The sequence below is a fragment of the Ylistrum balloti genome, unplaced genomic scaffold (assembly GCF_031769215.1).
Source record: "Ylistrum balloti isolate Yb309-2 unplaced genomic scaffold, AGI_CSIRO_Ybal_v1 Utg371988, whole genome shotgun sequence".
In the NCBI taxonomy this organism is placed as follows: Eukaryota; Metazoa; Mollusca; class Bivalvia; order Pectinida; family Pectinidae; genus Ylistrum; species Ylistrum balloti.
In genome coordinates this window covers 47,621-62,158 of record NW_026782969.1, presented here as the reverse complement: position 1 = coordinate 62,158, position 14,538 = coordinate 47,621, and positions in this window count along the sequence as shown.

The window sequence follows — 14,538 nt, the reverse complement described above, 5'->3', positions numbered from 1 at the left end:
CTATCTAGATATGTCTGATCACCAGGGATCAATTCTATCTAGATATGTCTGATCACCAGAGATCTGTTCTATCTAGATATGTCTGATCACCAGAGATCTGTTCTATCTAGATATGTCTGATCACCAGAGATCTGTTCTATCTAGATATGTCTGATCACCAGAGATCTGTTCTATGTCTGATCACCAGAGATCTGTTCTATCTAGATATGTCTGATCACCAGAGATCTGTTCTATCTAGATATGTCTGATCACCAGAGATCTGTTCTATCTAGATATGTCTGATCACCAGAGATCAATTCTATCTAGATATGTCTGATCACCAGAGATCAATTCTATCTAGATATGTCCGATCACCAGAGATCTGTTCTATCTAGATATGTCTGATCACCAGGGATCTGTTCTATCTAGATATGTCTGATCATCAGAGATCTGTTCTGTCTGTATGGATATGATTAACAGATAAGGGAAGAGATAACAGAGATGTTACTTACATATATTACATAGCTATTTTATAAACTGAAGTTTCCTTACAAATAGATATGCCTTTATTTATTGTATAATATTCTTGCTTTCCTTTTGGACAATATCATGACTCTGTTTGTTGTTAGAATTTTTCCTGCACCAAGAACGATACCAGACAAATTCCATTCCCTCAAATAACCACATTTCTGTGTTTATCATTTCAGACTGACCCTTCCATGACACCATCATCTCTGTAAACAACATTGACCTAGGACAATGTGACCTGGATTTACATATGTAATTTAAGTGACCACAGGATGACCCAGGTACTCCGAAAATCCTTAACCATTATCTTAATATCTAGGTCAAAATCAGTTGATTATTGACATCCATAAAATTTTTATTTCACAAAAATGTGACCTGTTAAAAAGAACTTGTCAAAAAATGATGAAATCAAACAAATATTAAATTATTAATGTATAAATATTTGTTATATGTCTTCAGCTTCCTTTTCAATGAGATTAAGAAACAAGTATTACACTCTGTTAAATTTTAAATCTTCCGATGAGCTGATGTCAAAATTTGTGAAATTTTTGTTAATGATTAAAGAAACCAAATCAATTTTATCATTACATTGTAAGTGAGGGGAGACAACTGTTAATAAAAAGATTGATAACTTAGGAGAATTCCTTGAAACAAGAATGCCTAAAAATGGACTTCACTCATATTCCGTATATTTTTCATTTTTATTTTTTTTATTTGTTATTAAGCATAGAAGTTAACATACAAATATAAATATAATGTGAATTGTATTTTGTTGCAATATGTCAGCCAGATCATTAAGAGCGATGTTGACTCGGAACTTATGTCTGAAGGAACATGATGCCTCCATCAGTTACATCAATATCTATAGGAACATGACGCCTCCATCAGTTACATCAATGTCTGAAGTAACAGATGCCTCCATCAGTTACATCAATGTCTAAAGGAACATGATGCCTCCATCAGTTACATCAATGTCTAAAGGAACATGACGCCTCCATCAGTTACATCAATGTCTAAAGGAACACGACGCCTCCATCAGTTACATCAATGTCTAAAGGAACATGACACCTTCATCAGTTACATCAATGTCTAAAGGAACATGACACCTCCATCAGTTACATCAATATCTATAGGAACATGACGCCTCCATCAGTTACATCAATGTCTGAAGTAACAGATGCCTCCATCAGTTACATCAATGTCTAAAGGAACATGACGCCTCCATCAGTTACATCAATGTCTAAAGGAACATGACGCCTCCATCAGTTACATCAATGTCTAAAGGAACACGACGCCTCCATCAGTTACATCAATGTCTAAAGGAACATGACATCAATGTCTAAAGGAACATGATGCCTCCATCAGTTACATCAATGTCTAAAGGAACATGACACCTCCATCAGTTACATCAATGTCTGAAGTAACAGATGCCTCCATCAGTTACATCAATATCTATAGGAACATGACACCTTCATCAGTTACATTAATGTCTGAAGTAACAGATGCCTCCATCAGTTACATCAATGTCTAAAGGAACATGACGCCTCCATCAGTTACATCAATGTCTAAAGGAACACGACGCCTCCATCAGTTACATCAATGTCTAAAGGAACATGACACCTTCATCAGTTACATCAATGTCTGAAGGAACATGATGCCTCCATCAGTTACATCAATGTCTGAAGGAACATGACACCTCCATCAGTTACATCAATGTCTAAAGGAACATGACACCTTCATCAGTTACATCAATGTCTAAAGGAACATGATGCCTCCATCAGTTACATCAATGTCTAAAGGAACATGACACCTTCATCAGTTAAATCAATGTCTAAAGGAACATGACACCTTCATCAGTTACATCAATGTCTAAAGGAACATGACGCCTCCATCAGTTACATCAATGTCTAAAGGAACATGATGCCTCCATCAGTTACATCAATGTCTATAGGAACATGACACCTTCATCAGTTACATCAATGTCTAAAGGAACATGACGCCTCCATCAGTTACATCAATGTCTAAAGGAACATGACACCTCCATCAGTTACATCAATGTCTAAAGGAACATGATGCCTCCATCAGTTACATCAATGTCTCTAAGTATGACAGATGCAGTTACATTAATGTCAGTTACATCAATATTGTCTATATGGAACTTTTAAATGCACCTTCATCAGTTACATTACTATTGTCAGTGGGTAGGAATATTTAACACTACTATTGTCAGTGGGTAGGACTATTTAACACTGCTATTGTCAGTGGGTAGGACTATTTAACACAGCTATTGTCAGTGGGTAGGACTATTTAACACTACTATTGTCAGTGGGTAGGACTATTTAACACTACTATTGTCAGTGGGTAGGACTATTTAACACTACTATTGTCAGTGGGTAGGACTATTTAACACAGCTATTGTCAGTGGGTAGGACTATTTAACACTGCTATTGTCAGTGGGTAGGACTATTTAACACAGCTATTGTCAGTGGGTAGGACTATTTAACACTACTATTGTCAGTGGGTAGGACTATTTAACACTACTATTGTCAGTGGGTAGGACTATTTAACACAGCTTTTGTCAGTGGGTAGGACTATTTAACACTACTATTGTCAGTGGGTAGGACTATTTAACACTACTATTGTCAGTGGGTAGGACTATTTAACACTACTATTGTCAGTGGGTAGGACTATTTAACACAGCTATTGTCAGTGGGTTGTCAGTGGGTAGGACTATTTAACACAGCTATTGTCAGTGGGTAGGACTATTTAACACTACTATTGTCAGTGGGTAGGACTATTTAACACTACTATTGTCAGTGGGTAGGACTATTTAACACAGCTATTGTCAGTGGGTAGGACTATTTAACACAGCTATTGTCAGTGGGTAGGACTATTTAACACAGCTATTGTCAGTGGGTAGGACTATTTAACACTACTATTGTCAGTGGGTAGGACTATTTAACATTACTACTGTCAGTGGGTAGGACTATTTAACACAGCTATTGTCAGTGGGTAGGACTATTTAACACAGCTATTGTCAGTGGGTAGGACTATTTAACACAGCCTTTTGTCAGTATTGTCAGTGGGTAGGACTATTTAACACTACTTTTGTCAGTGGGTAGGACTATTTAACACAGCTATTGTCAGTGGGTAGGACTATTTAACACAGCTATTGTCAGTGGGTAGGACTATTTAACACAGCTATTGTCAGTGGGTAGGACTATTTAACACTACTATTGTCAGTGGGTAGGACTATTTAACATTACTACTGTCAGTGGGTAGGACTATTTAAAACAGCTATTGTCAGTGGGTAGGACTATTTAACACAGCTATTGTCAGTGGGTAGGACTATTTAACACAGCTATTGTCAGTGGGTAGGACTATTTAACACAGCTATTGTCAGTGGGTAGGACTATTTAACACTACTATTGTCAGTGGGTAGGACTATTTAACACTACTATTGTCAGTGGGTAGGACTATTTCACATTACTACTGTCAGTGGGTAGGACTATTTAACACAGCTATTGTCAGTGGGTAGGACTATTTAACACTACTATTGTCAGTGGGTAGGACTATTTAAAACAGCTATTGTCAGTGGGTAGGACTATTTAACACAGCTATTGTCAGTGGGTAGGACTATTTAACACAGCTATTGTCAGTGGGTAGGACTATTTAACACAGCTATTGTCAGTGGGTAGGACTATTTAACACAGCTATTGTCAGTGGGTAGGACTATTTAACACAGCTATTGTCAGTGGGTAGGACTATTTAACACAGCTATTGTCAGTGGGTAGGACTATTTAACACAGCTATTGTCAGTGGGTAGGACTATTTAACACAGCTATTGTCAGTGGGTAGGACTATTTAACACAGCTATTGTCAGTGGGTAGGACTATTTAACACAGCCTTTTGTCAGTGGGTAGGACTATTTAACATTACTATTGTCAGTGGGTAGGACTATTTAACACAGCTATTGTCAGTGGGTAGGACTATTTAACACAGCTATTGTCAGTGGGTAGGACTATTTAACACAGCTATTGTCAGTGGGTAGGACTATTTAACACTACTATTGTCAGTGGGTAGGACTATTTAACACTACTATTGTCAGTGGGTAGGACTATTTAACACAGCTTTTGTCAGTGGGTAGGACTATTTAACACAGCTATTGTCAGTGGGTAGGACTATTTAACACAGCTATTGTCAGTGGGTAGGACTATTTAACACAGCTATTGTCAGTGGGTAGGACTATTTAACACAGCTATTGTCAGTGGGTAGGACTATTTAACACAGCTATTGTCAGTGGGTAGGACTATTTAACACAGCTTTTGTCAGTGGGTAGGACTATTTAACACAGCTATTGTCAGTGGGTAGGACTATTTAACACAGCTATTGTCAGTGGGTAGGACTATTTAACACAGCTATTGTCAGTGGGTAGGACTATTTAACACAGCTATTGTCAGTGGATAGGACTATTTAACACAACTACTAACAGAAGGAAGGAGTAATTAACACAGCTATTGTCAGTGGGTAGGACTATTTAACACAGCTATTGTCAGTGGGTAGGACTATTTAACACAGCTATTGTCAGTGGGTAGGACTATTTAACACAGCTATTGTCAGTGGGTAGGACTATTTAACACAGCTATTGTCAGTGGGTAGGACTATTTAACACAGCTATTGTCAGTGGGTAGGACTATTTAACACAGCTATTGTCAGTGGGTAGGACTATTTAACACAGCTATTGTCAGTGGGTAGGACTATTTAACACTACTATTGTCAGTGGGTAGGACTATTTAACACTGCTATTGTCAGTGGGTAGGACTATTTAACACAGCTATTGTCAGTGGGTAGGACTATTTAACACTACTATTGTCAGTGGGTAGGACTATTTAACACAGGTATTGTCAGTGGATAGGACTATTTAACACAAATTTTGTCAGTGGGTAGGACTATTTAACACAGCTATTGTCAGTGGGTAGGACTATTTAACACAGCTTTTGTCAGTGGGTAGGACTATTTAACACTACTATTGTCAGTGGGTAGGACTATTTAACACTGCTATTGTCAGTGGGTAGGACTATTTAACACAGCTATTGTCAGTGGGTAGGACTATTTAACACTACTATTGTCAGTGGGTAGAACTATTTAACACTACTATTGTCAGTGGGTAGGACTATTTAACACAAAAACAATGAAAGATCAGGTTGTTACCTTGATTTATTAACCACTAAAACGATCAGATGTCCAGGTGTTCTAGTTATCAGCTAGTTTACAGAGATCTTATATGTGTCTGATAACTTCTACTCTCTCCAATATCTGTATCATTTGATTGATGCGATATTGTTCAGTATCCTTAAAGATAAAGGTCTTTACATGCTAATATCTTCAGTTGATTGCCACTGATTACAAACATTTTAAGTAGGTTTATGTGAAAACATGGGCTGTGATACCGTGACTGAATCTAACTATGTATATGATAAAACATGGGCTGTGACCCAGTGACTGAATTTAAGTACACAAATATCAAAACAAAGGCTGTGACAAAGTGACAAAAAATCTGAGATGAGCAATATTGATTATAAGGTTAAAGGATAGTTATCAAGTGTAATGAAACAAAAATTGTGACACTGAATATAGACAGTGACAATACATGCATTCCATCAAAACTGTCATCCTATACTGATAATTCTTATCAAGTTATTTCCAGTGGGAAATAACCAATGTTATGCTCAAAAATACAATTTTTCTGTGAAAATTACAGTAAAGTCTAGGAAAAATGTTCCTCCCCAGGATGAAGTGCGAGACTCATTTTGGTAATTAAAGCACCTTAAGATGCTTCCATTCATGAAGAACATTTGATTCTACCATATCTAGGTTTTGAAGAGAAGATTTTTGAAATTTAAGTCAATTTGACCCCTTTTGGCCCTACCCCTCAGGTCCCTGAGTGTTAGGGACTGTATAATTCACGTTTTTGGGTCATCTTAGGCAAGGGAAGGTTTCTGCAAAATTTCATTGAAATTGGATCAGGGGTTTTTGAGAAGAAGTTGAAAGTGTTAAATTGTTTACCGATGCAAGACACACGACGCTCAATGCACAAAGCTGGATGAAGGATATTAGAATAAGTCACTATGAGACTTTGTCTTTAGCCTGACCCTAGATCTTGATTACAATGGTAAATTCAGATTAAGCAACGACAGGACAATCTATACTGTCTTTAGTCTGACCCTAGATCTTGATTACAATGGTAAATTCAGATTAAGCAACGACAGGACAATCTATACTGTCTTTAGTCTGACCCTAGATCTTGATTACAATGGTAAATTCAGATTAAGCAACGACAGGACAATCTATACTGTCTTTAGTCTGACCCTAGATCTTGATTACAATGGTAAATTCAGATTAAGCAACGACAGGACAATCTATACTGTCTTTAGTCTGACCCTTGATCTTGAGTACTAAGGTTACCAAGTGTAGCCAGGATAACTTCAAAATAATTCTGAAAAATCCTATATAATCTAATCTTCACTGAACTTCAGGTTGTATCTAATGGTCCTCAATTTCAGATCTTGTATAGCAATCACATTTGTATGTACTAAGATGACATCATATGCCATGTCTCAACATTATTTTGACCAAATCAAGTCCATCAATTGATTTTTGAATTTCCAAATATTGATCAAACGTAAAGCACTATTGGTGCTTATGGCATTTTTTTCATAGCTTAAGCTGGTCATGAAATGGCCAATATATGGCTGACATGACAAAATCATCTGAGTAGTTGACAATGGTTATAAACAACTTATGCCCTTATTTACTGATACAACAATTACTTATATACACACAATCTGATGTTGCTGACTCCTGATTAAGTATAACCTACATTTAGTAATGTTCTACAACATGTGTTACTCTTCATGAAAATCTTCCAGTTCACAATCTCATTCATTCTAACAACAAGACCCTGCAGTGTAAGCTGATATGATAATTGATTATTTACACGTACTCTCTGTAACGACATCCGCCGAGTTACAGAATAAGGTCACATATCACAAGTAAACTCTAGTGTTACATCAGATATACAGTGGGCTCGTTCAGATGTGTCATCGTGTAATGTGTATAAACCACGTGTATTTAAACGATGCTAGTATCATACCACCATACAGTTAAATTACAGGTTATCAGTCTGAAAACGACCGTTTAAGGGGTACGATTTATGCATGTGACTGTGTAGAATAACTATCTTATACTGTTTATGAATCAAGCCTGAAATGTCACTGCTGGGGTAACCCGAGTGGGTACCTTCAGTACAGACCTTACAGTAGAGACATATTGTCTTGTTACCAAGTATGGTCAACATATTAAGAGTTAGACCTACCTTCCATTTGTTTGAATTAAAGTCTTGTTATTCATATCAGTAATGGCTCCATCAAAGACGAACGAAATTTGTTTCATATCAAGTAAACATAAACTTCGAACCGGGAATATCCCTACCAAATTTGACCAATCATAGCGCAGATTTGACTGATCGTCGGAGTGATTTGACGTCACCAGGTGTTTTCCGAGTAAATATATCTATTTATAGCAAATGCTAATGTGCAGAAGCCTAACTGGTCGGCCTTGGTTGCTGTAATACCCCTGTTGCGTATATATGTGTGTTCAAAAAATGTTCCTTGTTTTAAATATCTATCATCGGCAAAATACTATATTTAGAAATTTACCTTAAAGATGCTAACCGCCTTACTGGAGAACTAAACCTCCATTCCAAGAGAGTTCCAATTACGTATTCGAAATTAAATGTTAATGATAATAGTACCATGAAATATACTGTTTGATTTCAAATGTTACTACAAAGTGTATGCATTTATATATTTTTTCAATATCACCGGAACAATATTGATTTATCTGCCTTAAAATGACGGAACCACTTTATATCATTGTCTAAGTCCGTGGCTTAAGATCCTAAAATAATGAACATCTAGATTCGGTGCAGATGTCTTTTTTCTCACCCTTGAAAATTATCAGACATATCACGGACTTCGATATGAATACATTGTATATATTGTGAATTTAGCTCTGAGTCGCTTACATAGTTTTACTGCGAAAACAATAACATCACGAACGTACATGTACATGTATTCAGAATTCGCACGAAGATATCCTGTATAACAACAATCCACGTATAAGTAACAGTCCTGCGCACCTACAAAACCATCTCCTTTCAAAATTAACTCACCGAATTTTGAATATCAGGCCTTGATATAAACTGTATATTCTTCCATGTGAATCGTGCGTTTCTTTTCAGAAAGTGCCAAACGTCAAATTTAACACATAAACTGTGTCGAAGGTCCGTAACGACGCTGGACACGATATACATGTAGATTATATATCACTGATGAATATCGCTGTGCACTGGACCAGACCACAGCACGAACACGACTTACTTTGTAATAGGCTTACCCTGTACGTTGTGTCATATAATAAGTACATATGTGTGCTTAAAATAAGTAAACCGGGATAGTTATTAATATTCACGCTGTCAATGACGTACTCTGTTGGTGCCCTGACTTGGAGGCAAATGTTGCAACGTCGGACTCACGGACATTGTGAAATAATGAAGTGAAATAGGGGCCAAGTCCTGATATTCCATCCATTGAGGGGGGAACTTCTAATTAACCAGTTGATTAAAAATAATTGAAAATTCGAAAATGGAGTATATTGATAAATGAATTATACAAATTTTACAGAGTGAATAAAGGAAAAGAAAGATATTTTAAAAAGATAAAACGCCGCCTGGAAAAGCCTACTAAAACGAATAAAATACCACCACCATCACTTTAATAAAAAAAAATAAATAAATAAAAACTAAAACGAAAAACAAAAAAAACAAAAAAAGCAAAAATACAAATGTATTAATGTGTACACAGAAGATGTCTCGTGTACCTGCCGCAGGAAAGTGACAACGATGACACATGACAAGTATTTGTGTCCAAGATTTCAGAACGTTTATCCCAGAACCAGCCCAGAACAACAAATTAAAACTAACCTTCGGTGATCACGCACTCTGTCGATATTCCAGAATTGATTGGGGTTGTAACGTCACCATTGCGAGCTGTCGTGGTAATAGGATCGTCAGTATGGGTCCCGTTGGACAGGACTTTTTTGCTTGCCATGGCAGGGTCCCTCTGATAGTCCACGTTTTCCTGGACAATGAAGAGACCGGGTTTGGGAGTGTAGGAGATTCCCTGCGGGTGACCTCCGAGGTCCCTCTCATAAGTGAATGCTTCGTTGTCATACATGGCACCTGTCACAGAAACGAAAATGGAAACGTGACGAAATTTTAAAAAATACAACGAATATTTGTATGTGTGGTCTCAACCTCACGACCGCTATCGAGAGAAATTTAAATCTTAACTAAATTAGAGTTAGGCGTATTTGTTATCGAAAAAAAATACAGAATGGCTTAGAAACTCAAACGAAAGAGAGTTCCTAAACAGAACGAAAAAATGTATTAAGCGAACAAACGAGATACATGTTGGTCACAAATTAATACAATGCAATTAAACATATAATTCGTACATTTTTTCCTACCATCTACAGGTGTATCCAGTTTTTTTATCGGACCGAAACTTCTATGTCTCACTCGGGGGTTAAGACGGATTATTTTTTTCTCATAATGATGACGTGATGTAAATAACGCTAACACTGAGATAACAACAGGAAGACCAATAGGCTCGTGTTTGCTGACATAATAATCTTTTCCCTCGGGTTGCGATTTCCCTGTCTCACCATTACGAAATTCAACTACCAATCACACGGGTATTACACATTTTTTAAACAAGTCACATGGGTAAGAAATCTGTTTACAATTACTTGTTGCTTCCTATTTTTCTACTAAATACCATATTTTGGTTTTCTTTATGTATTTACCCGCAATTGTTTGAAGCAATTGAGAATATCACAAAGATAATCTAAAGAAAAAAAAATAAACAAACAAAACAACAGGACCAAAAGAAAAAAAAATAAGAAGAAAAAAAAACAAAAACAAAATCAAACAAATAAACATGACAAACGAAAAAAAGGTTTTAATGAAACGACATTCGATGAAATGAAATTGATTTACTTCTTACGTGCTATCATTGCTGAGAGAAGTTTTGAAGAGAATATTCTGAGGTTCGGTCAACAACACGTTTTCCAACAATTTGAGAAGGCCTAGACAATATTGTTTATGTATTAATATAATGTATGTAATTCGTTATAAATTTTGACAACATTTGACATTTCTCCGTCTACTGAAATCAGTAACTTTTGAGGCCACAGGGACGTGCGAACCAGTAACAAGGTGTCAACATGTCACAGAAGTTCCATCAATATCCAGAAAACATCACATATCATTAGTGTTTCGCTATAGTAACGTCTTCGTATACCATAGATTGGTGATCGGATGTGATTCAAACTGGATGTTGATCTCAGAAAATTCGTAAATGTCAAGTACGAGTTGCTTGTATCGAGAGAATTTCAGATGGACTAGTATTTCTCGGGTCCCTGTCATACACCACACGAAAGGTATGAGTGATGACTTTGTTGTCATCATCTCGTTTTTTGCACTATTTTCCGGTCGTCAGGAACGCTAATGACTCCAAATTATGAATATTCATTACTTTATCTTCAATTTTCTGCTATGTGTTAGGGCACGTGATAAATATGATTTTCTTGTGCTCAAAGTGCAAGCGAACGTATGGAAAATCTATTTTACTGAGACTGTAATTGAACTTAACAACGGTAGAGGAAACATAGGGTAACACGCTTTCTGTAGCATTTTACCCCTATTTTATAATAAAGGAGATGGATTTAAAACGACGTTCGTTTTTATTTAAATTTCTAATTGCTCGTGGCCTTAGTAAAGACACTAGTGCATAATGACATGTCATCATTTTGTATCATGATAAATGTTTTTATAATGGACACTCTTATCACTGAAAATGGTCGAGATTCATTGAGCAAGAGAGTGCTGTTTTCTGATGTTTCAAAGTTATGTGGGTTTAATTCATGTTAGAGAAGATTGGTCTACGTCACCTTCAGTAAAGATCCGCTGTATGTGATTCGATGTTTCCTATCCGTAGCTTTTTGTGTTTCTTGGTAGGGCACTTATCCCAGTTGTTCAAAATGGAATGTCACGGGCCTCCCGTATGTTGTTCAGTGAAGTAAACGACAGTTGCTGCAAGAATTCCCAGAAATATTTAAATAAACTTTTAACTATAAAGTAAACGTTTAGTATTACAATAGGAATATCGATACAAAACACAATTTAAATACAGTTAAAAAGATGTGTTTACGAAGCAAAATTCTAAGGTGAGACATTTAAACTGCACTGTGTTAGGCATAGGTAGGTCGGGGGTAGGGTGGGGAGAACATAAAATATTTTCTTTATTAGAGTAATATAGGTATCTGTAGTTATCTCTAGCTTCTACATAAGACGTTTCACAGTTTAAATAGGCGACATAACTTTTGTGAAGTTTTGAAGACATATCAGAGGTTGCCATCGAAACGCTTTCTACACGTCAGTAGTATATCTAAAATGCATTCATGACAGAGCTCTAAGGTCTGTTAACTAAGCTAAATATGAGGTATTCCTCTTAATCCCGAGTTATTCCAATAATCTTAAACATTATAAAACCAATTGATAGTATTTTAACAATCTGATTAATTGAAAATCCTTACATTAAGGAGACGACACAACCTTGTCTATGCAAACATTTTTATAACATGCTTTCCTAATTAAAGTTACCTGACATACATGTAAACACCTCAGACCAAAACGTCGTATTTGAAGATAAGTGTCATTTTAAAAAATGAAATCGCTTTACACAAAAGATTTGGAACACGTTTTTAATATGTTTGAACGTATTTCTGTAGATTTAGAGAAAAAATTCTATAATGATAGGAAGATTATTTATAAATAATGTAAATTTCATGGTTGTCATACGACACAAACGAATGTACATCTCCGATATAAAACGTTCTAGATGTTTAAGAGTTGTCTCCCCTCTGTCACCCAAGTGCACTAACTGACTGGTAGCCTGCACCCAATGGAGAATAATATAAGGCGGAGACTTGAATTGACAACTTATGAATCCTTAAGAGTAAGAAATATAAGAAACATTTTGTTTTAATCCGATCAGATCATATAAAAAAAAAACCACTAGAGAAGTTTAGATATCACAAAAATGACGAGACGTAAACAAAACACATGGATATCATACCAAGAGACGAAAATTTGTAGAAATAATCCTAATTTCTGGAAGTTTGTAATAAATCAATACCAATGACGCAAAGGCACACACATGCAAATTAGATACAGCAGAGCCAAATAATGAATAATACATCTAGCAACTGATCCTTCCCTGACTCGTCAGTAGATCTAGCAACTGATCCTTCCCTGACTCGTCAGTACATCTAGCAACTGATCCTTCCCTGACTCGTCAGTACATCTAGCAACTGATCCTTCCCTGACTCGTCAGTGACGTTAAGGGCCTAACTTCACCCTCAATTCCACTTCACACTAGCAGGCTGCACTAACTAATGAACGAACAGCTAAATGATCGAGAAAGCGTCCAGGGATTTCTATATTGGAATGTCAAACTACACTAGATAATTATACCGCAACCATCTTGATCAGGTCTTAAACAATATTGCGTTATCGTCCAACACTCGGGTAGAGGAAACCAGAACATTTATTTATTTGATATTGATGTACTGAATATCGTTATTTTATCACCCAAATTGTGTCATTTCCAAATCTCCTTGTAGCAGTTTTTGACTACCTCACTGAAAACCATGCCGAAGGCCCGTTAATGTATACATTACAAATGGCAGAATCACTCCGAATTTTACGTACATCGATCGCTTAAAATTTAAAGACAGATTTTTATCTGGTTTCTCTGGTTTTGATTTTGAACACCAGCTCAGACGTCTTAAAGCGACGCTGTTACGAGCCAAGTACCTCCCAATCACTCATGAAAGGGTACGAAACATCGGTCAAGAATAGAAAGAAATTAAAGGGGACGAGATCATTTTCAGTTTAAGATCTAAAATTGTAACCATTTATCAGAGCATATGATCATTATTAAATATGTTATAAAAAATAGTCACCTTTGTTGTCCCTGAGCTAGATCCGACAGTATACCTGTCCTGTTGTTGTCGTTCCACACACGGTAAAATGACTTGCGCATCCTTTTCATGCTCTGATACCACATTTAAAAGTCGAGTCAAGTCACGGTGTAATTCATTCAAGTCAATATGATAACTTGTGCTCCGTGACAAATATTGTTTAAATTTTAGCCCAAACAACCGTAGTTGTAATATTCTGATCTCCCTAAGATATTTTAACTTTCCTACGTAGTATAAGTGAATCATGTAAAAACTATTTTGCTAAAATTTATAGTACAACCTCATCAGATATTGTAACAAGTTATCATTTTGTTATCTCTTAAAAACACATATTGTACCAATTTATGCACTGTTTGGCAAATACACAGCTGTGTTGTGTTTGTAAAACATGTTACTTAGGTACATTGTACGCTTCCGAACTTATCACATAACATTGTGACAAGGGAAGATACATTGAATGCTTGAAAACAGAGGTGTTGCTTTTAAAACAAGTTAAAGAAACGTATAATTAGGGTTTTTTTATTGTTTTTAAATCGAATTTTCAGAATCTTGTCCTAAATCCTTTAAGCTATTGGTTACTAAAAAAGTTGCAAGAGTATGCAGTACAAATACATATCATTTGTCTACTCACTGAATCCTCACTACATGTTTTTTTCATTTACGTTTGATATCATTTGAATTGTTTATTTATTAAATAGACATTTATTAAATTGCTATGGAAATTATCATTTATATCTTGTGTACTCCGTCAAAACTTTTGAAAGCTTTTCACTGTAACCTTTAGTTTTGTTGGTGTATTGACTTTGGTTTCCTATACCTTTTCATTGATGTTTTATCTTTTTATACAATATCTGTTTTGCTTAC